The sequence below is a fragment of the Aquarana catesbeiana genome, linkage group LG12 (genome assembly GCF_042186555.1).
Source record: "Aquarana catesbeiana isolate 2022-GZ linkage group LG12, ASM4218655v1, whole genome shotgun sequence".
NCBI classification, from domain to species: domain Eukaryota; kingdom Metazoa; phylum Chordata; class Amphibia; order Anura; family Ranidae; genus Aquarana; species Aquarana catesbeiana.
Genome location: NC_133335.1, coordinates 203,506,339 through 203,529,413, shown reverse-complemented (window position 1 = coordinate 203,529,413; position 23,075 = coordinate 203,506,339).

Genomic DNA, 23,075 nt, shown 5'->3' with positions numbered 1-23,075 from the left:
TAGCAAATGATTCAGGATATGAGATGAATAAGTATTATGATGTAGGTAATTACACTGTTAAAGGACACAGGCGACCATTTCATATAGATGTAGGTATTGCATGGATACAGGCAGACCCACTCTCAGAAGTAACTATAACTTTCCAGTGGAATGACAATATGAGCTTTCCTTTCAATAACAGTAAAAATCATAGGTGCCATAAAATATCCCTTTCACAGACGTGGAAACAAGCACGGGAACGGGTGGTAGGACAAATGTACCAAATATTAGTCCATAAAGCAGGGGGAGAAAATATATCAGAAGGGATGTTTAATCTAGCAGATATTACTGTTAATCAATCAAGTACTTTCCTCTGTGCCTCTTGGTGGAGGGAAGAGAGAAATGATGGGTGGTATTGGAATGCAGAGGCCTATGGATTTCACATACAAATGGAGGAAGAAGTAACGCCAATAATTGAATCTTCCATGTTAACACCCGTACCAAACACTTGCATAAATGTATCAACATCACAACAGAAAACAAAAATAAAATTCAATATCACCTTTCCCTCAATACCGGAGTGTAGGTATAAGCGAGAATGGTATGGTACTCTATTAGGATTAACAGGTACAGGAATGGGAGTTTTAAACTCGGTCGAAATAGAAGAAATGAACAACAGATGGAAGCATGCAGGGGGACACATAGCTGACAGTTTGACTATTACAAGCAAATGGTTACCCACCGCTTTTGAAACCCAACTGCAAAAAATACCCCTATTACAATTTTTGGGAGGGTTAATAAATCACACGATAGGAGCAGAGCTCCAGCTGTGGAATCAAAGTCAACAGTTTGTAAATTTCACACAGTGCTCTTTTAACCTCTTATCCTATCATATACAAATAAATAGGGCCAGGACTGAACTACAGTTGGGAAATTATCATACCTGGATGAAATATTTACAAGGTCTAACTGACGATGGTGTATGGTTCCAAGTAAAAGGGGATAAGATAGAATGTGAGGAGAAATGGTGTGTAGGAAGGTTTGAAGCATACCGGGTAGCAGATGTAATGGAAATGTGTAAAATAGTGGTTATGCCACTAGTAATTAAAGACGAGTTTTGGTATCCAGAAATATATGGGAAATATGTAGATAAAGGAAACAGAACCCATGATCTTAGTCTGTGTGAGGAAACTAATAAGGGAATGGTATGTGGCAGAATTTCCCCAGTATATGAACCTTGCTTGTTAAAATACCAAACTAGCATATGCAAAATGCAAAGAACACCAATAAATATGAACAATAGATTCATAGAAATAGGACCCCAGCATATTTGTATAATTACTAATGACAACCGCACCATGTTAGCGTTAAATAAATCGGCGCCGTTTGCGGGATGTATAAAAAAGATTAAAATATTACAATGGGGTAACGACACCTATCTTTTTGAACCAGACGCCGATAAGGTATTCTCTTCAGTTTATGAGGTACATAATCTCACTGACACTACACCCTTTATAATTTCTTTAGACCCACTAAAACAGGTTTTGGAACAATCAGAGTTGTTAAGACGACACATAGAAACACTAGAACATACCCTACAGAATAACCTTGTATCTGCAATAATTGACAAAGGTAGACTAGTGCATCTTTCATCACAGATACAACAGGATACTGCACCACATTGGTGGGATATATTTAGTGGAATGTCTTCTACAGCGACCAATACCTTTCACTGGTTGTTAAGTCCAATGGTAATTATTATTCTAATATTAATATCACTTACAATCACGAATATATGTGTATACAGGAAAATAAATAGGAAAATTAGGAGAATAGATAGGGCATACTGATAAATGTGTATTGACATCACCCTACTCCTACAAAACTCCTCTTCTTGAATTTAAGATGTTAGTAATACCTAGGGGGATGGGTTTTACCCCTCTGACAACTCGCGGTCAGGGAAAGCACTCTGGGGAAAAACTGACTAGAACTTATTCATGAGGACCCAGGGGGAAGGAGAGGATGATGTCAAAGGGGGAAATTGATAGGGTTAGGGATTTGATTCAGAGTTCTTACTTAAATCTAATGCCTACATTTAAAATCTGTTATGAAATATAGTCTGTTATGAAATGCCTGCGTTGCAGTATCTCATGAAACTAACCTTTGTCTGCTATTGACACATTATTCTCGATGAAACCGCTTTTATTGTAACCTTTGGCTGCTGATACGACATTATTAGTCAAAAATGCTTTTATCAGCTGATATCTAAATTGTACTTTGATATTTTTGTCATGTAACTAATCTTATAAATATATTAAATAAAACAAGACAGTTAACTCACTGCGGGGCACTCACTACTCGTGGAATGAGACACAGACACTCCTGGCTCCGTGTCTACTTCTTTAAGGGTTAAGATTTGACAAAGCAATATAAACTAAAAGCAACTTATTTAAGAGTTGACCCTAACACTGGCAACACTAATCATTGTGTTTTGCCAGCAGGGAAGGCTCCCCACTGGCAGAACACAATAGTGTTGTGGGAGGGATTCCCCTATCAACACATTATTCAGTGATAATGCAATCAAAAATCAAGAATCTGATTGATTTCATCAAGTTAGAGATTCATCTATTGCGTGGAGAACTTTCCTAGATAGGGATTGGGGGTTTAATGCTGGAGCTGTTCCAGGCACTCTTTTTTGGGAGGCTGAAGCCAGGCAGACCAAGAACAAGCTGCAGATGGGTATAGGTCTCATAACTGAAAGTTGCATTGTCCAAAACAACCAAGCATTCGTTTCTCTTTAAATAAATCCACAAAACATGAAAGAAAAAAAAAGAAAAAAAAAAAACAGAAAAAAAAGACTGACTGCTATTGGAAACACAACACACACAAACACGTTTTCAACCATATTTCTAGTATGGCCTGAAAGTGCCAGAAGGGGGTTGAGCTCAAGGAGAAATAAACCAGATCTACCAAAAGAAGGTTGAGCTCAGAGAGAAGCAAACAGGATCTACCAGAAGGAGTCTGAACGCAGGCAGATTCAAAACAGAATCAGGACACTTAGCTCAGGAAGAGGCAGAGTCTACGAAAAGGAGACTGAATTCATGGAGAGGCAAACAGAATCTACCAGAAGGAAGCTAAGCTCAGGAAGAAGAAAAAATAGTATACCAGAAGAAGGCCGAGCTCAGGCAGAGGCAAACTTAATCAGCTAAAGGGAGGCTGAGTAGAGGGAGCAGCAAACAGAATCCACCATAAGAAGGCTTAGCTCAGAAAAAGGCAAACAGGGTCTACTAGAAGGAGGCCGAGTTTAGAAAGAGGCAAACAGAACCTACCAGAAGTAGGCTGAGCTCAGGTAGAAGCAAACAAAATGACCAGAAGAAAGTTGAGCTCAGGAAGAGGCAACCTACAAGAAGAATAAACTCAGGAACAGGCAAACAAGTTCTACTAGAAGAAAGCAGAGCTCAGGAAGAGGCAAACAGAATCTACAAGTAGGGATTTAATCTTAGGCAGAGGCAAACAAAATCTACAAGAAGAATAGACAAGCAGACTATACCAGAAGGAGTCTGAACTCAGGCAGATGCAAAACAGAATCTAACAGGACACTTAGCTCAGAAAGAGGCAGAGTCTACCAAAAGGAGACTGAATTAATAGAGAGGCAAACAGAATCTACCAGAAGGAAGCTAAGCTCAGGAAGAAGAAAAAATAGTATACCAGAAGAAGGCTGAGCTCAGGCAGAGGCAAACTTAATCAGCTAAAGGGAGGCTGAGTAGAGGGAGCAGAAAACAGAATCCACCATAAGAAGGAATAGCTCAGAAAAAGGCAAACAGGGTCTACTAGAAGGAGGGTGAGTTTAGAAAGAGGCAAACAGAACCTACCAGAAGCCAGAAGGAGGCTGAGCTCAGGTAGAAGCAAACAAAATGACCAGAAGAAGGTTGAGCTCAGGAAGAGGCAACCTACAAGAAGAATAAACTCAGGAACAGGCAAACAAGTTCCACTAGAAGAAAGCAGAGCTCAGGAAGAGGCAAACAGAATCTACAAGTAGGGATTTAATCCTAGGCAGAGGCAAACAAAATCTACAAGAAGAATAGACAAACAGACTATACCAGAAGGAAGCTGAGCTCAGGGAAAGGAAACTGAATCTACCAGATGAGACTCAACTCAGGGAGAGGGAAACAGAATCTACTAGAAAGAAGCTGAGCTCAGGAAGAGGCAAACAGAATCTACCAGAAGGAGGCTGTACTCAGGGAAAGGCAAAACAAATACCAGAAGAAGGATGAGCTCAGTAAGAGGCAAATGGGATCTACCAGGAGGCTGAACTCATGGAGAGGCAAACAGAATCTACTCGAAGAAGGCTTAGTTTAGGAAGAGACAAACAAAAGTCTAGCCTGGCCTCTTCAGTTTGCTGCCCCTGTGACCTCCGCTGGGATAACTGGAAGGGGAGGACTGAGGGATGTAGTAGATTCACTGCATGAGTGAGCATTTCTCAATAAGGCATCAAATACATTACGGACAGCGCAGGTATCATAAAGCAGTTCATGTTTTTAATTTATGGTAAATGGGTACACAAAATCCATTTAGAGGAAAAGCTTTCCGCTCTAAGTTTAGGTGTGGGGTACACAACAGGTGTCCTTCTTTATAGCAAGCAATGTACTTCCATGAGAACGAAGGTAAAGTTATTGTTTTTAGGACCTGGCTGGGAACTGCTGAACTTTACCAGGCCTTAGCAACATTTCAGCCTAGAGATATTAAGCCAAAATAAATCACCCATAAATCTTTGCTGCAGCACAGGCACTGACAAGGCCTGCTCTTGTGCTAGCCTTTTATGCATGCAGGTGTGTTTAACCGGCCAAACCATTGTGTTCCAAGTTCATTTCAGCTTTTTCTGTTATACTGAAGTCATGCAAGACGCTGTTATTCTAATGCTTAAATAGCAATCTGCTCTCTCCATGGGAAACATTATTACAGCACAATAAGATATAACATCTCTGTTCCTAATTCATGATATGACACAATGGATATGTTTGGATATAACGAAAGTCTTTTTTCAGTTAATGCAAACACAATGACTTTCCATTTATTATGGAAAATAAAATCTATCTTATTTTGAAGAAATCCATTCAGCATGGGTTTCCAACCTTTCTGAGCTTACTTAATATGAAACACAACTCACAGAACTCCTTTGTACAAATAAAATGCTAAATAAGTAAATGTAATAATATAGATTATGTAAAATTCTGCTTGGCTTCTTGCTTAGGGGGAACAGGATTTACAGATGTACAGTATATAAAATACGTTGTAACTCGACAGTGGTTCAGGTCTTTATTAAACCTCTTGTAGGCCCCATTCATACCTGAGCGTTTTGTAGCTTGAAGCTTCACGCTCCAAAACGGTCAACATTCAAAATCTCATGGTTTTCAATTGTGCCCGTTTACATTTGAAGGAAGTGTTGCTTGAAGCTTGCAACTTGTAGCTCAAAAAAGTACACATGCTTCTTTTGAGCTACAGTATCTCACAAAAGTGAGTACACTCCTCACATTTTTGTAAATATTTTATTGTATCTTTTTATGTGACAACGCTAAAGAAATGACACTTTGCTACAATGGAAAGTAGTGAGTGTACAGCTTGTTTAACAGTGTAAATTTGCTGTCCCCTCAAAATAACTCAACACACAGCCATTAATGTCTAAAACGCTGGCAACAAAAGTGAGTACACCCCTAAGTGAAAACGTCCAAATTGGGCCCAAAGTGTCAATATTTTGTGTGGCCACCATTATTTTCCAGCAATGCCTTAACCCTCTTGGGCATGGAGGTCACCAGAGCTTTACAGGTTGCCGCAGGAATCCTCTTCCACTCCTCCATGATGACTTCACGGAGCTGGTGGATGTTAGAGACCTTGCGCTCCTCCGCCTTCCGTTTGAGGATGCCCCACAGATGCTCAATAGGGTTTAAGTCTGGAGACATGCTTGGCCAGCCCATCACCTTTACCCTTAGCTTCTTTAGCAAGGCAGTGGTCATCTTGGAGGTGTGTTTGGGGTCATTATCATGTTGGAATACTGCCCTGTGGCCCAGTCTCTGAAGGGAGGGCATCATGCTCTGCTTCAGTATGTCACAGTACATGTTGGCATTCATGGTTCCCTCAATGAACTGTAGCTCCCCAGTGCTGGCAGCACTCCTGCAGCCCCAGACCATGACACTCCCACCACCATGCTTGACTGTAGGCAAGACACACTTGTCTTTGTACTCCTCACCTGGTTGCTGCCACACACGCTTGACACCATTTGAACCAAATAAGTTTATCTTGGTCTCATCAGACCACAGGACATGGTTCCAGTAATCCATGTCACTAATCTGCTTGTCTACAGCAAACTGTTTGCGGGCTTTCTTGTGCATCATCTTTAGAAGAGGCTTCCTTCTGGGACGACAGCCATGCAGACCAATTTGATGCAGTGTGCGGCGTATGGTCTGAGCACTGAAAGGCTGACCCCACACCCCTTCAACCTCTGTAGCAATGCTGGCAGCACTCATATTTCTATTTCCCAAAGACAACCTCTGCATATGATGCTGAGCACTTGCACTCAACTTCTTTGGTCGACCATGGCTAGGCCTGTTCTGAGTGGAACCTGTCCTGTTAAACCGCTGTATGGTCTTGGCCACCGTGCTGCAGCTCATTTTCAGGGTCTTGGCAATCTTTTTATAGCCTAGGCCATCTTTATGTAGAGCAACAATTCTTTTTTTCTGATCCTCAGAGAGTTCTTTACCATGAGGTGCCATTTTGAACTTCCAGTGTCCAGTATGAGAGAGTGAGAGTGATAACAACAAATTTAACACACCTGCTCCCAATTCAAACCTGAGACCTTGTAACACTAACGAGTCACATGACATCGAGAGGGGAAAATGGCTAATTGGTCCCAATTTGGACATTTTCATTTAGGGGTGTACTCGCTTTTGTTGCCAGTGGTTTAGACATTATTGGCTGTGTGTTGAGTTATTTGGAGGCGACAGCAAATTTACACTGTTATACAAGCTGTACACTCACTACTTTTCCATTGTAGAAAAGTGTCATTTCTTCAGTGTTATCACATGAAAAGATATAATAAAATATTTACAAAAATGTGAGGGGTGTACTCACATTTGTAAGATACTGTACAAGCTTCAAGCATTTTTGACCCTGGTAGACTTTAATTGGAGCACCTGAAAAACATGTGAAAATGCACACATTGCATGCTTTATTCTCTAGTAACTAACATTCCATTGTCTAAAAATAATAAAAAAAAACTCAAGCCTCAAACGCCCACAAAAGTGTGCAAAAACACCTGTACAAATGCTCACAAAAAGCCGACAATACAAAAAGACCAAAGACAGCTCTAATATGAATGCAGCCTTAAAACGGCAGTCCAACAATATATTATATATATAATAGGAGACTCACACTATAATATTTTATGTACATTTATAAAAGTACAGTTAAAGCCAAGTTTTAGGGAAGCCACAAAATACACTGTTTTATGCATGATCCAGCAGACTCCAGTACAGAAATGATCAATCAAGAAGTATACCTCCCAACTGTCCCGGAATGGACAAGATTCTTCCAAGATTTCATAGAAATCCCAGAGTTTCAGTTCAGAATGGAGAGCAGGGGGGCAGTAAATAAATTTACCAGCCCCTTCCTAAGCGATCAGACCCATTTTGTTAACTGAAACTGTAGTCATGTGATAGACCAGCTCACAAGTCTATTTTCCTCTGGTCTGCAGGGTAATTCTTCTAGTGCCCACGTTGGGTCTTGGTGATATTAATGCTGCCCATTGGCTGGGCAAAGTGCCCATCACAAGAGTTCTCACAGGGTCCTGTAGTGCTGGAGAGGTGGCATCATGATGCCAGGGGTAGCAACCAGACCAGAAGGCTGCACAGAAAGCTGCTTCCTTCACTGATGACCACCACCAGAAAAGACATTAATGGGAGGGGTCAAGTCACGGCAGATTCAGGTACATTCTTTTTATGGTTTCTTTACAGGTGTTTAAACTGGAATACAAAATAGTTTACAATTGGCAAAATAAGTGTTATACAGCCTTGAAATTTTGAAAAGGAAGTGCAAGGCATTACATCGGAATCAGGGTAAGAGTTTCTGGTGTGCATATGTACAGTAAATGGTAAGTTTACTGCATGTGTAGGTATATGTAGTCAAATGGCTCCAGCAAATTTTCTGGCAATTTGCCAGGAGGATGCATACTTGTTTAGGAGAATTATCTGTTTTATCTTTCTTTCGTCAGTTGAGTTCTCTTAAGGTGTCTTAGCTGAGCCTGAGCAGTTAGTCTATTGCCTTAGCAAGGTATATGCAATAGTTCAGACACAAAAAAGAAAGAAAGAAAGAAAGAAAGAAAGAAAGAAAGAAAGAAAGAAAGAAAGAAAGAAAGAAAGAAAGAAAGAAAGAAAGAAAGAAAGAAAGAAAGAAAGAAGATAAATTTGTTTCAACCACAGGGTACAAATCAAGTTTGTTCTGAAGTACCAGGAAAGTTATCCCAATGTTCCCAATTTATACTGAATAAGTGTTGTAGTGTAGAGGGCCAGGAGTGTAGGGTGAGGAACCCTTGCAGTGAGGTAGGAAAGGTAACCACTAGCGGTTCCCAGTGTAGTGGGTGGAGTTTACCTAGATAGGGAGTTTGTGCCAGCCTTACCCCTACCAGTGCAGGGCATCTTGGGAAGAGGGCTCTGTATATGTAGTCTGGCAGGAATCCACTTGGGTTGTTGGTTGTTATGGGAAGCATTGCAAGGACCAGGCTGTGGCAAAAGATGTAATCTTTGAAGCTCTAACTCTGGAAGCTTTCCCTAGGGGGAAGCAGGGATAGAGAGGCACATGACCTTTCGGACTACTTGCATCCCGTTTGCATGGAAAGCAAAGCAGGACTCTGATACGAGGTAACAGACTTGCCCTTCTCTGCTTTTGAGTATGGCACTCACTGCTTGCAACTTTAAAGGAATTTGCCATATGTTAAATATCTGCTTCAGTAAACAGTTAAAAGTCTTTTTTTTGTTTGGACTCTTCCTTTTCCTAACTTCTAGCTGGGAATGTCCTTTGGTAACAAACATGTACTAGATTAGGCTGCTTCTGGGGTCCATTGGTGTGAGGCCAGGCCAGGGGAAAGCGTGAGACTACTGGTGATGCTGGTAAGGCCAGGCTGGTCCCTTTCAGAGCTGCTCACCTGTTGGCGTCCAGAGGAGGATCCTATGTCCAAAGTACCCAGAAAGTCTAAGAGGACCAACCTACAATATGTTGTGCAGAAATGAGTAAGAGTGGGTGTTGGAAGGTGCAGCATGATGTGGTGGCAGGGGCGGATCCAGAGTCTAGTCTCGGGAGGGGCACTGCCAGAAAATACGTTTTTTGGGGGGAATTTATTAGGGAAATGGCTAGTGTTGGCGCTTCAATGATCACAGCACCATGGTTGTTATGATGTCAGGATGATTGAAGCGCATTTTTTCTATTATTACATTGTTATATGAAATGAAATAGTTCAACTCACCATAATGCAGAGTCAGGGGAGCCCCAAGCGTGTCACTTGCCACGTTGCCTGCCACCAGATGCGGATTGTCACTTTCCTGCTACAATTGTCACTTGCCACATCGCCTGCCACCAGATGCAGATTCTCAGCTTGCCACGTCACCTGCCACACATTGCGGATTGTCACTTGCCATGTCACCTGCCCCCAGATGTGGATTGTCACTTTCCTGCTACAATTGTCACATCACCTGCCACCAGATGCAGATTCTCAGCTTGCCACGTCACCTGCCACACATTGTGAATTGTCACTTGCCACATCCCCTGTCACACATTGCGGATTGTCACTTTCCACGTCACCTGCCCTCAGATGCAGATTGTCACTTGCCTGCTACAATTGTCACTTGCCACGTCACCTGCCACCAGATGCGGTTTGTCACTTGCCACATCACCTGCCACCAGATGTGGATTGTCACTTGCCATGTCACCTGCCCCCAGATGCGGATTGTCACGTCACCTGCCACTAGATGCGGATTGTCGCTTGCCACGTCACCTTGCCACCAGATGCGGATTGTCACGTCGCCTGCCACACATTGCGGATTGTCACTTGCCATGTCGCCTGCCACCAGATGCAGAGTGTCACTTGCCACGTTGCCTGCCACCAGATGAAGATTGTCACTTGCCACGTCACCTGCCACCAGATGCGGATTGTCACGTCACATGCCACACATTGCGGATTGTCACTTGCCATGTCGTCTGCCTCCAGATGCCGATTGTCACTTGCCACATCATCTGCCACACGTTGCGAATTGTCACTTGCCACATCATCTGCCACACGTTGCGGATTGTCACTTGCCTGCTACAGCTACAAATGTCACTTTCTGTTTCCCAGAGGGTGAGGCAGCAGATTACCAGTCAGGCAGCAGAGAGATGATGTAATCTCTCTGCTGCTTGTAGCTACCTGCACAGTGAGGGCGTAACTGCAGGGATGCAGGGCAGGCGGTGAGAGATGATGTCATCTCTCTGCTCCCCCGCCCGCCGGCTCCCTGATTGGCCAGCAGCCAGTCTCAGACTGTCACCAGCCCCCCTCGGCCGTCCGCTCTCACCCGCCCACCCCACTGTCAGGCTTAGACTATCACCAGCCCCCCAGCCGTCCGCTCTCTCACCCGCCCACTGTCAGTGACTGACAGTGGGCGGGTGAGAGAGCGGACAGCCGGGCTGGTGTTAGTATGAGACTGACAGTCAGTCTCAGACTATCACCAGCCCGGCCGTCCGCTCTCTCACCCGCCCACTGTCAGTCTCAGACTGTCACCTGCCTGGCCGTCCGCTCTTTCTCTCCCGCTGACCCAACTGCCTGCCCTCTCACCAGCATTCTTGGAGAGGGCAATTGCCCCGTTGCCCCCCCCTGGATCCGCCCATACGTGGTGGGCAGAAAACACACAGAATCCAAGTGTGGTAACAAAAATATATTGTAACAGAAGTCAAGCAATACAAAACAGACCTGGTGGGAAAGCAGCCAGATCGGGGATACTTACACGTTGTAACAGCAAAGCGGCAGTGGAGTGGTGGACCAGAGGTGCCGACAGCATCTGTCTCGACCAGAGGAATGCGGCCTGGCCACCAAACGGGGAGGCTTCCAGGAAGGATGACATGTCCCTGCACATTCCCTTCTCCTCTGGAACCTTGATGTTAAGCACTGTTCGTGACAGACAGGTGAAAATGCGTGTCAAACCCGGGAGCCAGGGTCTTAAATAGACTCTGCCTGACCCAAGAAGACTGCCACACAGGCGCCAGCATTCAATTGGATAGCTGCCCCCCTGTGATCAAGAAAACCATAGAAGAACTAGGTTCCTCTCGACTTCCTCCTACACCTGCATTGCTGCTGTGGACGAGCACCACATGCAGTGGAGAAAATAGACCGTACCTGCCTACATGAGTCCTTCCCAACCTCAAGGTTTTTAGTGCAAGTGGAGGACATGCAGCCTAGCATGTGGCTAGTCCATTACACAACAATGTCATCATCTAGTCTACCTATAAGAAGCTACTTTAAGTGTAACAATATGCTGCAGTTTCATTGTCCAATCAACAGGACAGGATGTGTTTCTGAACAAAGTTGCTTCTGCAGTAGGCAGAGGTACAAAAACCTGGCTAGACTGCCTGTCACTGTGTGAACCACAAAACCGGCTGCAGAGAATTCCAAATTCTTCGCATTAAAATAACTCTCTTGTATGTTTTTTCACGATACCCTAAGACCCCCTCCTGTTAACCCTTCCTGTGTTTCACACGATAACCTCCACTGTACCTCCAGCATGTCAAACTCAAATGAAACCGAGGACTAAATTGAGTGAAATTAATCTTTAAGGACCCGTGTTATGTCTACTGTGCACCACACCTACTTCACTCCGGAAAGAAATTATAGCACTTTGGTACTTAACATTATTGTAACTATTGTAAGTGAAACTAGAAAGTGTAGCTTTTATTATTAGAGAACAGCTAGGGCCTAATTCAAAATGATGAATTTAAACATTTTTAGCCCTCACCAGTGTGATTTGTCCTGCGATTTGACTTGTGTTACAGCGACTTTGAAAAAGGTTCCTGCACTACTTTTTTTTACGATTTCATTGCGGCTTGCATAAACGTCTGTTAAACGATGTCGCAAGCTGCAATGAAATTGGAGGTGCAAATCACACTGATCTGTGGCGTTGAAATCGCGCTGATGTAGCGTCATTTCAAAGCCGCACTGGTGTAAACCACTGAGGGTCACAAAGAAGAAGTAAAAAAGATCACAAAAAACACCAAATTGATGTACCTCTTGTAACCTTAAAGCGGAGTTCCACCCAAAAGTGGAACTTCCACTCACTTGTCTCCTTTCCCCCTCCGGTGCCACAATTGGCACCTTTCGGGGGGGGGGGGGGACAGGATACCTGTCTTTAACAGGTATCCTGTTCTCACTTATGGGAGTCCAGGCCGCGGCCCGCGATTTCACCGTGGGGCTCCTCCTCCTCCCTCCTCTTCTCCCTGTCACCGGGCCAGTAGGTAGAGAGGAGTGGGGCCTCGTGCAAGCGCAGTAGGGTTCCCGGTGTGAAGCCGTAAGGCTACACTGCCAGGTACCCTTACCCGCAATGGCGGCGACAGCACCCGACAGCTGATGGAAACCATCAGCTGTGGTGCCGACATTGCGGGACTAAAAACAGAGCACCACAAAGCATGGCATGTACAGCCATCTCAAAAAGTTTTGAGAATTACACAAATATATTAATTTTCACAAAGTCTGCAGCTTCAGTGTTTTTAGGTCTTTTTTGTCAGATGTTACTATGGTATAGTGCAGTATAATTACAAGCATTTAATACGTGTCAATAGCTTTTATTGACAATTACATGACATTATGCAAAGATTCAATATTTGCAGTGTTGACCCTTCTTTTTCAAGACCTCTGCAATTCATCCTGGCATGCTGTCAATCAACGTCTGGGCCACACGCTGACTGATGGCAGCCCGTTCTTGCTCAATCAATGCTTGGAGTTTGTCAGAATTTGTGGGGTTTTTTTTGTTCACCCGCCTCTTGAGGATTGACCACAAGTTCTCAATGGGATTAAGGTCTAGGGAGTTTCCTGGGCATGAACCCAAAATTTTGATGTTTTGTTTCCCAAGTCACTTAGTTATCACTTTTGCCTTATGGCAAGGTGCTCCATCATGCTGGAAAAGGCATTGTACCCCACCAAACTGTTCTTGGATGGTTGGGGGAAGTTGCTTTCCGAAGATGTTTTTGTACTATTCTTTATTTATGGCTGTGTTCTTAGGCAAAATTGTGAGTGAGCCCACTCCCTTGGCTGAGAAGCAACCCCACACATGAATGGTTTCAGGATGCTTTACTGTTGGCATAACACAGCACTGATGGTAGCGTTCACCTTTTCTTCTCTGGACAAGGATTTTCTGGATGCCCCAGGCCTGTTTGGGGGCTTTGGTGAAATATCAGGTGTCTAAACAGACCCCTGATGTCTCACTTTTGAGACAAAAAAAAAGGGACTGAGGTCAGTGATCCCCCAGCCCAGTCCCTTTCTCTGCAGCCTTAGCTGCACTGGACAGTGAATTAACAAGAAGTGCTCTGTGCTGAGCGGCTTCCCATTCATTCAAAAACTGAAGCATAGTAAACACAGTTTACTATACTTCAGTTATGAATGAACACAGGAGCAATCTGTACCGATCACTTACTGTGTTCATTTAGGAAAGGAAAGGGACACTAAATATAACATAAATATAAAAAATGTACTGTCCAGTAAATATGATATATAACATATTTACCACCCCCTCCCCGCTCTCCATCCTGAACCGTATCCCCCTGTGCTCTGCAGCTGAAGGGAGGAAAGGGAGTAAAGCTGTCAGTGCTTTGGGGGAACAGGAGCACACAGGGGGATCAAAGCAGAGGGGGAGGAGATACACAGGAGGAAGCTGGGTGCAGTCTGCACAGCTGGTGGGAGGGAGAGGAGGAGAAGACTGCTGCACTTCAGGGGAATCAGATCCGGATCAGAGCAAGGCGATCAGTGGAGCCCAGTGCTAGGCTCTGGGATTTAGCCTGGATCTGTGGGAACCTCAATGAAATCTCGGGATGGTCCCGTCCATTCTGGGACAGTTGGGAGACATAGGTGTGCACAGCCTATTGCATTAGGGTGTGCACCCCAAAGCTCAAACACATACTACCGATCGCCCACTGTGTTCATTCAGAAAGGGAAGGGGTCAGTAAATTACATATTTACCGGCCCCTTCTCTCGTTCATCCTAAAACATCCTCGCAGCATCAGCAACCAGGAGAGGAGAGGAGGGAAGCCAGCAGCTTTGCGGGGAGAAAGGGGGAGGAAGCTAGGGCAGTAGGGGGAATCTATGCTGCGCAGGGTGATTAGGGTGTGCCTGGGCCCACCTGGCACACCCTGTGTGCACGCCTATGTTGGGAGATATGGTTTAATGGGCAATGTTTATTTTATTGTGCTCAATGTTTTATGCTAAAAAATAAGGGTATAATACTACTTTAATGGCTGTCTGGAGATGCTTTGTAAACTTGTGAATTTCAGCAGTGTGATGTCCCCACTAACCATGCCATCACACTCATCCTGTTCAATTGCTCATGTTTTAAAGGAAAATGTGGAATGTGAGTCCCCACCTTGTTTGGGTGATATGGTCCTGTATATTGTGTGTATCTCGTTCACATTCTTCAAATGGTGATATAGACGTTGACAGTTTCCCTGTTTCCTGGCACTCTTCTTGCACAGGACACTGGTATTTGCAACATTTTCTCAGCCTTGTTTTCAGCAATATCATGTGTTGGAAGTCGGTCTGTTATCAGCTCTATAAGAGGTTCTTTAAAGAGACAGCAGCAACTGGGTGTGGACTTTCCTATTAAAGAACATGTTGATGGTTGATTGGAAAGATAACTTCCAGAAAAGTCTAATTGGAATCCGGAAGGGAGTTTATGTTTCCGTGACTGATAAAACTTTCAGTTTGATGAATGCAAAGTCTCCTCTATGTGTCCGTCAAGCAACTCCACCAAATTGCATTATTATACGCTAAAACTTTTTCTTTAAATATCATTATTGAATGTTGCAAAAGTAATGATTTGAGGACAAGACCTCCTTTTGTATAGCAGGGTTTGCTTTAATGTATTATATATTTAGTTACATGCACAGCTCAATTTTTCCTGTAAAATATGAGCTTGGGTCTGCCATCTTCCGTTGGTGAGACCGTTCATCACATTAAGGTCCAATGGGGGGGCAGGAGGTAGGGGGCTAGGCACTAAAAGTAAAGATTTTCATACGATTTCAGCAGCCTGTCTGGAATTTAGTGACCATTTGCATATGCTTTTTTTTACTGAATTTAACCGCTTGTTATATATTTTTGATTATATGCTCAGTTTGAACTCCCAGGTTTGTGACCGCTTTACTTTTAATTGTTTGATCTTGACACGCCCCCTACCACCCACCCTTAAAGCCGAACTAACCAAAAAATAAGTTAATTAAATCCACAAAGGCTTTTTTTTTACCACTACTATTACTTTATACAGTATTGGCTTTTAAAATTGACAAATGCAGTAATCTAGAATTTGGATGAAAGGTTTAGCACTGGGAAACACTTTTTGAAAGATAAAAAGTGCATTTTATACACAACTATATGGATCAGACCAAAATGAGGGACAAATGAGGAGGAAAGAGGGACAGAGGGACATTGCTTCAAATCAGGGACAGTCCCTCGAAATCAGGGACAGTTGGGAGCTATGGTGCCACCTAATCTCTGGCTTCCCAAAACAGGTTTGCCCCAGGAAGATGCGGAGGCAAACATAGCTCCAGAAATGACTGAGCATAGGTATGCCACCACCAACATGCCTTAATGCATAGCACTGGGCAACTTATTGGGAGGCATGAAAACTGCTATATTGAGTACGGAGGTGAGCAGGAAATTCCTTTGTTCTGTTGGCATCAGGTATAGCAACTTACTAACTTACCTTGTCATATGAAATCAAAGGGTGCCATCCCAGTACTGGAAGGTATCTCCAGCTTCCTGGAGTACTATCTGGAGGTATCTCCAGGAAGCCGGAGTGCTAAGCAATATGTGATGTGGGTGAGGACAGACCCATGTTTTACCTTTCCTGGAAGCCATGTTTGCCTTGGCGTAATGGCAACTTCCTGGGCCAGACTTGTTTTGGAAATCTGTAGACACCATCCAGTATTGGTCTGTCATCAATGGTTTCCTATGATGAAGTAAGTTAGTAGGTTATCCCATATTATGGTTATCCTATCCTATGATGAATTAAGTTAGTAGGTTTAAATACTGCTGAAGCTGAACCCAAGGGAGTATTTTGTCTTTTTGAGTTTAGTTCAGGAAACTCTCATTACAAATTCACTTTAAAGAATGTTCTACCCATTAGTGTAACATTGCAAACAGAATTTGGGGTCTTGCACATGGGTGCTCTGAGCTTGTGCAATGTAAATCCCAGCTTATTTCCCCCACTCGGGAAGCCCAGGTGCTGCATACCGTCGCCCAAAGACATGAATGACTGAATTTACATTGCACAGGCTCAGGACGTCCATGTGCAAGAGCCCTTTATGAAATATTATAGCACAATTACTTGTATGTAAGGGCTAAAACCATGAATAGGGGGTTATTATCAGTCAGGGTGACATACACAAGCTCTAACAGACGTTTAATAACATGCAGACTGGGACAGTTTCACAAAAATCTAAACAAAACTCTTTATCATGGCTAAATTACATTGTGACATTGCACATTCAAGGTCAATGGATAGAAGATGGAAAGAGCTGACAGAAATTGGGAGGAAAGTGCTGCTTTTGAAGCATAACATATGGATCAACTAGTAGGCAACCTTCACCCTGTACCCAGTGCTGCCACTTATCCCTGTATTATAGTCTTTCTACACCCCTCCCTTCCCCAGAAATCCGGAGTACTTGGTGCGCAAAGCAAGACGCAGGGAGAAATTCTCGGAGTGTTTTCTATAAGGTGCTTTAATCTCAGGAAATAGCAGGCCGTCTGGGGTTGGGGCAGGGGAAGCAGGGCCTCCTGGACTCTCACCCCACTGTGGAATAGCTTGCAGTCCATTGAAAATCATGTTGTAGCATTGATGCTCGCTACTGTTAGTGTACAGTGCTGTTCTTTTAGTCTTTTAGTTCCAAGTGCTTATCTGTATATCAGGGGCTGTAAACCCCTGCAAAAATCCCGCAGACAAGCAGGATAAGGCTCAGTTCACACTGATGCGACATAGGATCCGCCTTGTAAGACAGAAAGTCGGATGACATGTGAAATTCAATGTTTCCCTATGAGAGCTGTCTTAATTGATCCTACACAACTGGCTCCAACTTTAGAAAAGATTCCTGCACTACTTCGGTTCGACTTTGATACAACTTCAATGCCACAGAGTGTAAAAAGTCACATTAAAGTTGTATCAAAGTCGGACTCGAAAGTTGCATTGAAAGTTGCACGACTTTAGAGTCAGGCTAGTGTGAACCAAGCTTCAGGCTGGGTTCATACTGATACTACACGACAGTCATACGACTGTCATCCTACTTTGCTCTGCGACATCAGCCTTAGGCCAGGTTCACACTGGTGCGACACGACAGCCGTCCTACTTTGGATCCGACTTTGCCCTGCTACTTGAAGCTGACATACATCCGACTTTCAATGAACAGGGATCCGACTTGGATCCCCGCCAATACAAGGCACTGTGTTTGGTATGAATCTTGAGGGGGAACTCCACGCCAAATTTTAAATAAAAAAAGGGCATGGATTCCATCCTCCAAGAGCATACCAGGCCCTTGGGTCTGGTATGGATTTTAAGGGGAACCCCTACTCCGAAAAAACAGCGTGGGGGTCCCCCCAAAATCCATACCAGATCCTTATCTGAGCATGCAGCCCGGCCCATTCAGGAAAGGGGGTGGGGATGAGCGAGCACCCCCCCCCCTCCTGAACCATAGAAGGCCGCATGACCTCAACATGGGAGGGTGGGTGCTTTGGGGCAGGGGGGCGCACTGCGGCATGGGGCGGGGTCACTGGGTGACGTCATCCAGGGGCCCCGTCCCTGGATGATGTCACCGCCCCATCATGCCCCGGGCGGTGACGTCATAACAACAGTGGGGCATTATTCCCCCCGCTGACAGAAGCAATAGGGCACTTTTCCTTCCACTGATGCCAATGATGTGGCAGTATTCCTTGCCCTGATACCAACAATGGGGCACTGTTCCTCCTACTGATACCAATGATGGGGTATTCACTGCTGGGGTCGAGTGGCTTCTTAAGAGGGTTTTCCTTCCACTTGTTTTTTGGACCATCCAGTCCATTCTCATATGGTCACCTATCTTTGAATCAGCCAATATGCCCACCTCAGTTACCCCCTTCTGATGACCATTGATCCTCTGTGGGACTTGGAGCCCATTTCAGGCTGAGACTTGAACAGTATGCACCACTAGCTATCTCTGCTGGTCTGGACACCTGGTCATGTCCACTTTCTGATTGCTTCCACCTTCCTACCCCCTGAAGAAGACTTTGTATAAGTTGAAACATGTTGGGTTGATTTGATGGCTATGCATTTAATTTTAATCTTTGTCTCTTACACAAAATGTATCCCTACTCCCTGTGAGGTTAGAAGGAAATATTTTACAGAATAGGACGTGAATTGTATAGATCAGCTACTTTTTAATTCATTGTTCAATAAAGATTTTATATTTTTATATATATATTTCTATTGTGTGATTTCTATTGGTGCAACAAAGTCCCATGAGAAATATGTTTTCAATAATTTAATAGGGATGGAGCAGCTACCTTACCCGTGATATAATTGTTACTTCTTGCTTCCATGATAGGGTATTGTTAACATTCCCAAAGTCTGAAGGACAGTAAACTGGCCCTTTGTTTGGAAACCCCAGGTCTAAGGGATGAGGAATAAGCTGTAGTAGTTACTCTAACAACCTTCCTTTGCACCGGTCTTCTGTGGCCTCTTCTATAGGGCGCTATGGCCAACTGACATCATTGCATACAAGGCAGGATCATGAGTCCTGCATTGTATATGAGGATGGGAAGTGTCCACCCACAACCTACAGGATTTTCAGAGGAAAGAGAAGTGCACTGGCTGCCAGGGTAGTGAGGTATAAGAACATTATTGCAATTATTTCCTCCTGCCCCTAACAAGCAAATTAATGGGAAACCCTCTGCAAATTGTTTTTTTCCAATCCTGGAGTTCAGCTTTAGGTGAATTTTCAAACTGTCAGATTTTGGAATTGTTGCACCATTTCTGATATTGGATTAGTTGTACCATTTCTGATTTTGGAATAGTTGCAACATTTCTGATTTTGGATTAGTTGCACCATTTCTGATTTTGGTAGGTTGTACCATTTCTGATTTTGGCATAGTTGCACCATTTCTGATTTTGGTAGGTTGTACCATTTCTGATTTTGACATAGTTGCACCATTTCTGATTTTGGTAGGTTGTACCATTTCTGATTTTGGCATAGTTGCACCATTTCTGATTTTGGACTAGTTGCACCATTTCTGATTTTGGAATAGTTGCACCATTTCTGATTTTGGACTAGTTGCATCATTTTTGATTTTGGATTAGTTACACCATTTTTGATTTTGGATTAGTTGCACCATTTCTGATTTTGGATTAGTTGCACCATTTCTGAGTGTGACATAGTTGCAGCATTTCATGCTTCTTATGCCGCGTACACATCGGAAATTCGGCCAGCAAAAGACCGATGAGAGCTTTTGTTAGGAAAATGCGACTGTGTGTATGCTCCATCGGACTTTTGCTGGCGGAATCGCCGCCAGCAAAAGATTGAGAGCAGGTTCTCAATTTTTCGGTCGGAAAAAGTTCCTATCCGTAAATGCGTTCGTCTGTATGCAATTTGGACATGCAAAAAATCATGCATGCTCGGAAACAATTCGAGGTATGCTCAGAAGCATTGAACTTCATTTTCTCGGCTCGTTGTAATGTTGTACGTCACCGGTCGAAAGTTCAGAGAACTTTTGTGTGACCGTTTGTATGCAAGGCAAGCTTGAGCGGAATTCCGTCGGAAAAACCATCCAAGTTTTTTTGTACGGAAATTCCAATCGTGTGTACGCAGCATTAGAGTGGCTTTCTAACATCCAAACGCCATGCTGTGACTTTGGACAATTGTACATCGATCACATGTTTGCGCCTGTGGCCAGACATAATGTATGATTGATAACTGGATACATCTGTGTATGTTTGCTCATTACCCTGTGCCCCTGCCCTTCAGCTCCTTCTGATGTTAGTTTACTCAATTACTTGGTGCCCTGGTGGTAATGATCAAGGAAGGCCGGTGCTGGGAACTCTGTAACTATTGGTATTTGTTCAGCCGATGAGGTGGGAGGTGACACATCAATGGCATCAAAAAGACAGACGTCTCTGTTTAGTGACAATAAGGTGAGGAATTCTGTCAGTACCCTTAGCACACATAGATATAAACATACTCCAACTATCAACTATCCTTTTCTTTGGTCATCAGTCCTTTCCATTAATCACTGGATATGCATGCAATAGATTCAATGATTTTTTATTTTTTTTTGACGATAATTTGATGAATTCTATGATTGGTGCCAAAATTTATGCTGTTGATATATTACAGCTTATGTTGTCTTGTGTATGCAGTTTCCTTTTTCTTGCTTGGTAGCATTATGAGTAATAACATTTTTAGATTAAATTTAATATTATTGGTACTGTTTTTATCCTAACAATATTATTGATGGTAGAATTATGTACAGTGGGGACGGAAAGTATTCAGACCCCCTTACATTTTTCACTCTTTGTTATATTGCATCCATTTGCTAAAATCATTTAAGTTCATTTTTTTCCTCATTAATGTACACACAGCACCCCATATTGACAGAAAAACACAGAATTGTTGACATTTTTGCAGATTTATTAAAAAAGAAAAACGGAAATATCACATGGTCCTAAGTATTCAGACCCTTTGCTGTGACACTCATATATTTAACTCAGGTGCTGTCCATTTCTTCTGATCATCCTTGAGATGGTTCTACGCCTTCATTTGAGTCCAGCTGTGTTTGATTATACTGATTGGACTTGATTAGGAAAGCCACACACCTGTCTATATAAGACCTTACAGCTCACAGTGCATGTCAGAGCAAATGAGAATCATGAGGTCAAAGGAACTGCCTGAAGAGCTCAGAGACAGAATTGTGGCAAGGCACAGATCTGGCCAAGGTTACAAAAAAATTTCTGCTGCACTTAAGGTTCCTAAGAGCAAAGTGGCCTCCATAATCCTTAAATGGAAGACGTTTGGGATGACCAGAACCCTTCCTAGAGCTGGCCGTCCAGCCAAACGGAGCTATCGGGGGAGAAGAGCCTTGGTGAGAGAGGTAAAGAAGAACCCAAAGATCACTGTGGCTGAGCTCCAGAGATGCAGTCGGGAGATGGGAGAAAGTTGTAGACAGTCAACCATCACTGCAGCCCTCAACCAGTCGGGGCTTTATGGAAGAGTGGCCCGACGGAAGCCTCTGCAAGACACATGAAAGCCCGCATGGAGTTTGCTAAAAAAACACCTGAAGGACTCCAAGATGGTGAGTAATAAAATTCTCTGGTCTGATGAGACCAAGATAGAACTTTTTGTGTGGAGAAAACCAGGCGCTGCTCATCACCTGTCCAATACAGTCCCAACAGTGAAGCATGGTGGTGGCAGCATCATGCTGTGGGGGTGTTTTTCAGCTGCAGGGACAGGACGACTGGTTGCAATTGAGGGAAAGATGAATGCGGCCAAGTACAGGGATATCCTGGACGAAAAACCTTCTCCAGAGTGCTCAGGACCTCAGACTGGGCCGAAGGTTTACCCTCCAACAAGACTAAAATAACTAATGAGTGGCTTCACAACAACTCCGTGACTGTTCTTGAATGGCCCAGCCAGAGCCCTGACTTAACCCAATTGATCTCTGGAGAGACCTAAAAATGGCTGTCCACCAACGTTTACCATCCAACCTGACAGAACTGGAGAGGATCTGCAAGGAGGAATGGCAGAGGATCCCCAAATCCAGGTGTGAAAAACTTGTTGCATCTTTCCCAAAAAGACTCATGGCTGTATTAGATCAAAAGGGTGCTTCTACTAAATACTGAGCAAAGGGTCTGAATACTTAGGACAGTGTTTCTCAACTCCAGTCCTCAAGGCGCCCCAACAGGTCATGTTTTCAGGCCTTCCATTATTTTGCACAGGGGATTTAATCAGTTTCACTGCCTTAGTAATTATCACAGTTGTTTGAACCTGAGGGAAATCCTGAAAACATGACCTGTTGGTGCGCCTTGAGGACTGGAGTTGAGAAACACTGACTTAGGACCATGTGATATTTCAGTTTTTCTTTTTTAATAAATCTGCAAAAATGTCAACAATTCTGTGTTTTTCTGTCAATATGGGGTGCTGTGTGTACATTAATGAGGGAAAAAAATGAACTTAAAAGATTTTAGCAAATGGCTGCAATATAACAAAGAGTGAAAAATTTAAGGGGGTCTGAATACTTTCTGTCCCCACTGTATGAGTTTGGGTTTTAGGGGTTCGGTTAAAGTTTAGGGGTAGAGGTAAGGCTGAGTTGAAAGGTAAGGGTTAGGTTAATGAGTTGGGTTGTGACAGATTTAGGCTCCATTCACACTTGTGTGACTTGTCATGCGAATTTGGACACATAAATCCCATGACAAGTCACAGCCCATGCATTTCAATGAAAGCCGTTCAAATCTATGCAACTTAAAGTGGCAGTGGCTTTTTTTAAAGCTTCATGCACTACTTTGGTGTGACTTACATGCAACTTGAGTGCCACAGACTGCAATGTAAATTCTCAAAAGTCGTATCTTAATGTTATCAATGCGACAGTTATGCAAGAGTCAAAGCCAAAGTTAACAGCCAAGGTCGTATCCAAGTCAAACCCATTCAAAGTTGCAATGTAGAGTTGCAATTAAAATCGCATGACTTTGGATTTTCACAAGTGTGAATGGAGCCTTATTTTACCTACCGGCTATACAATAGAAATCTAGCAAATTCCTCCATTAACAATAAACAGCATGGATGGACACATTCACTGCATTCCCAAATAA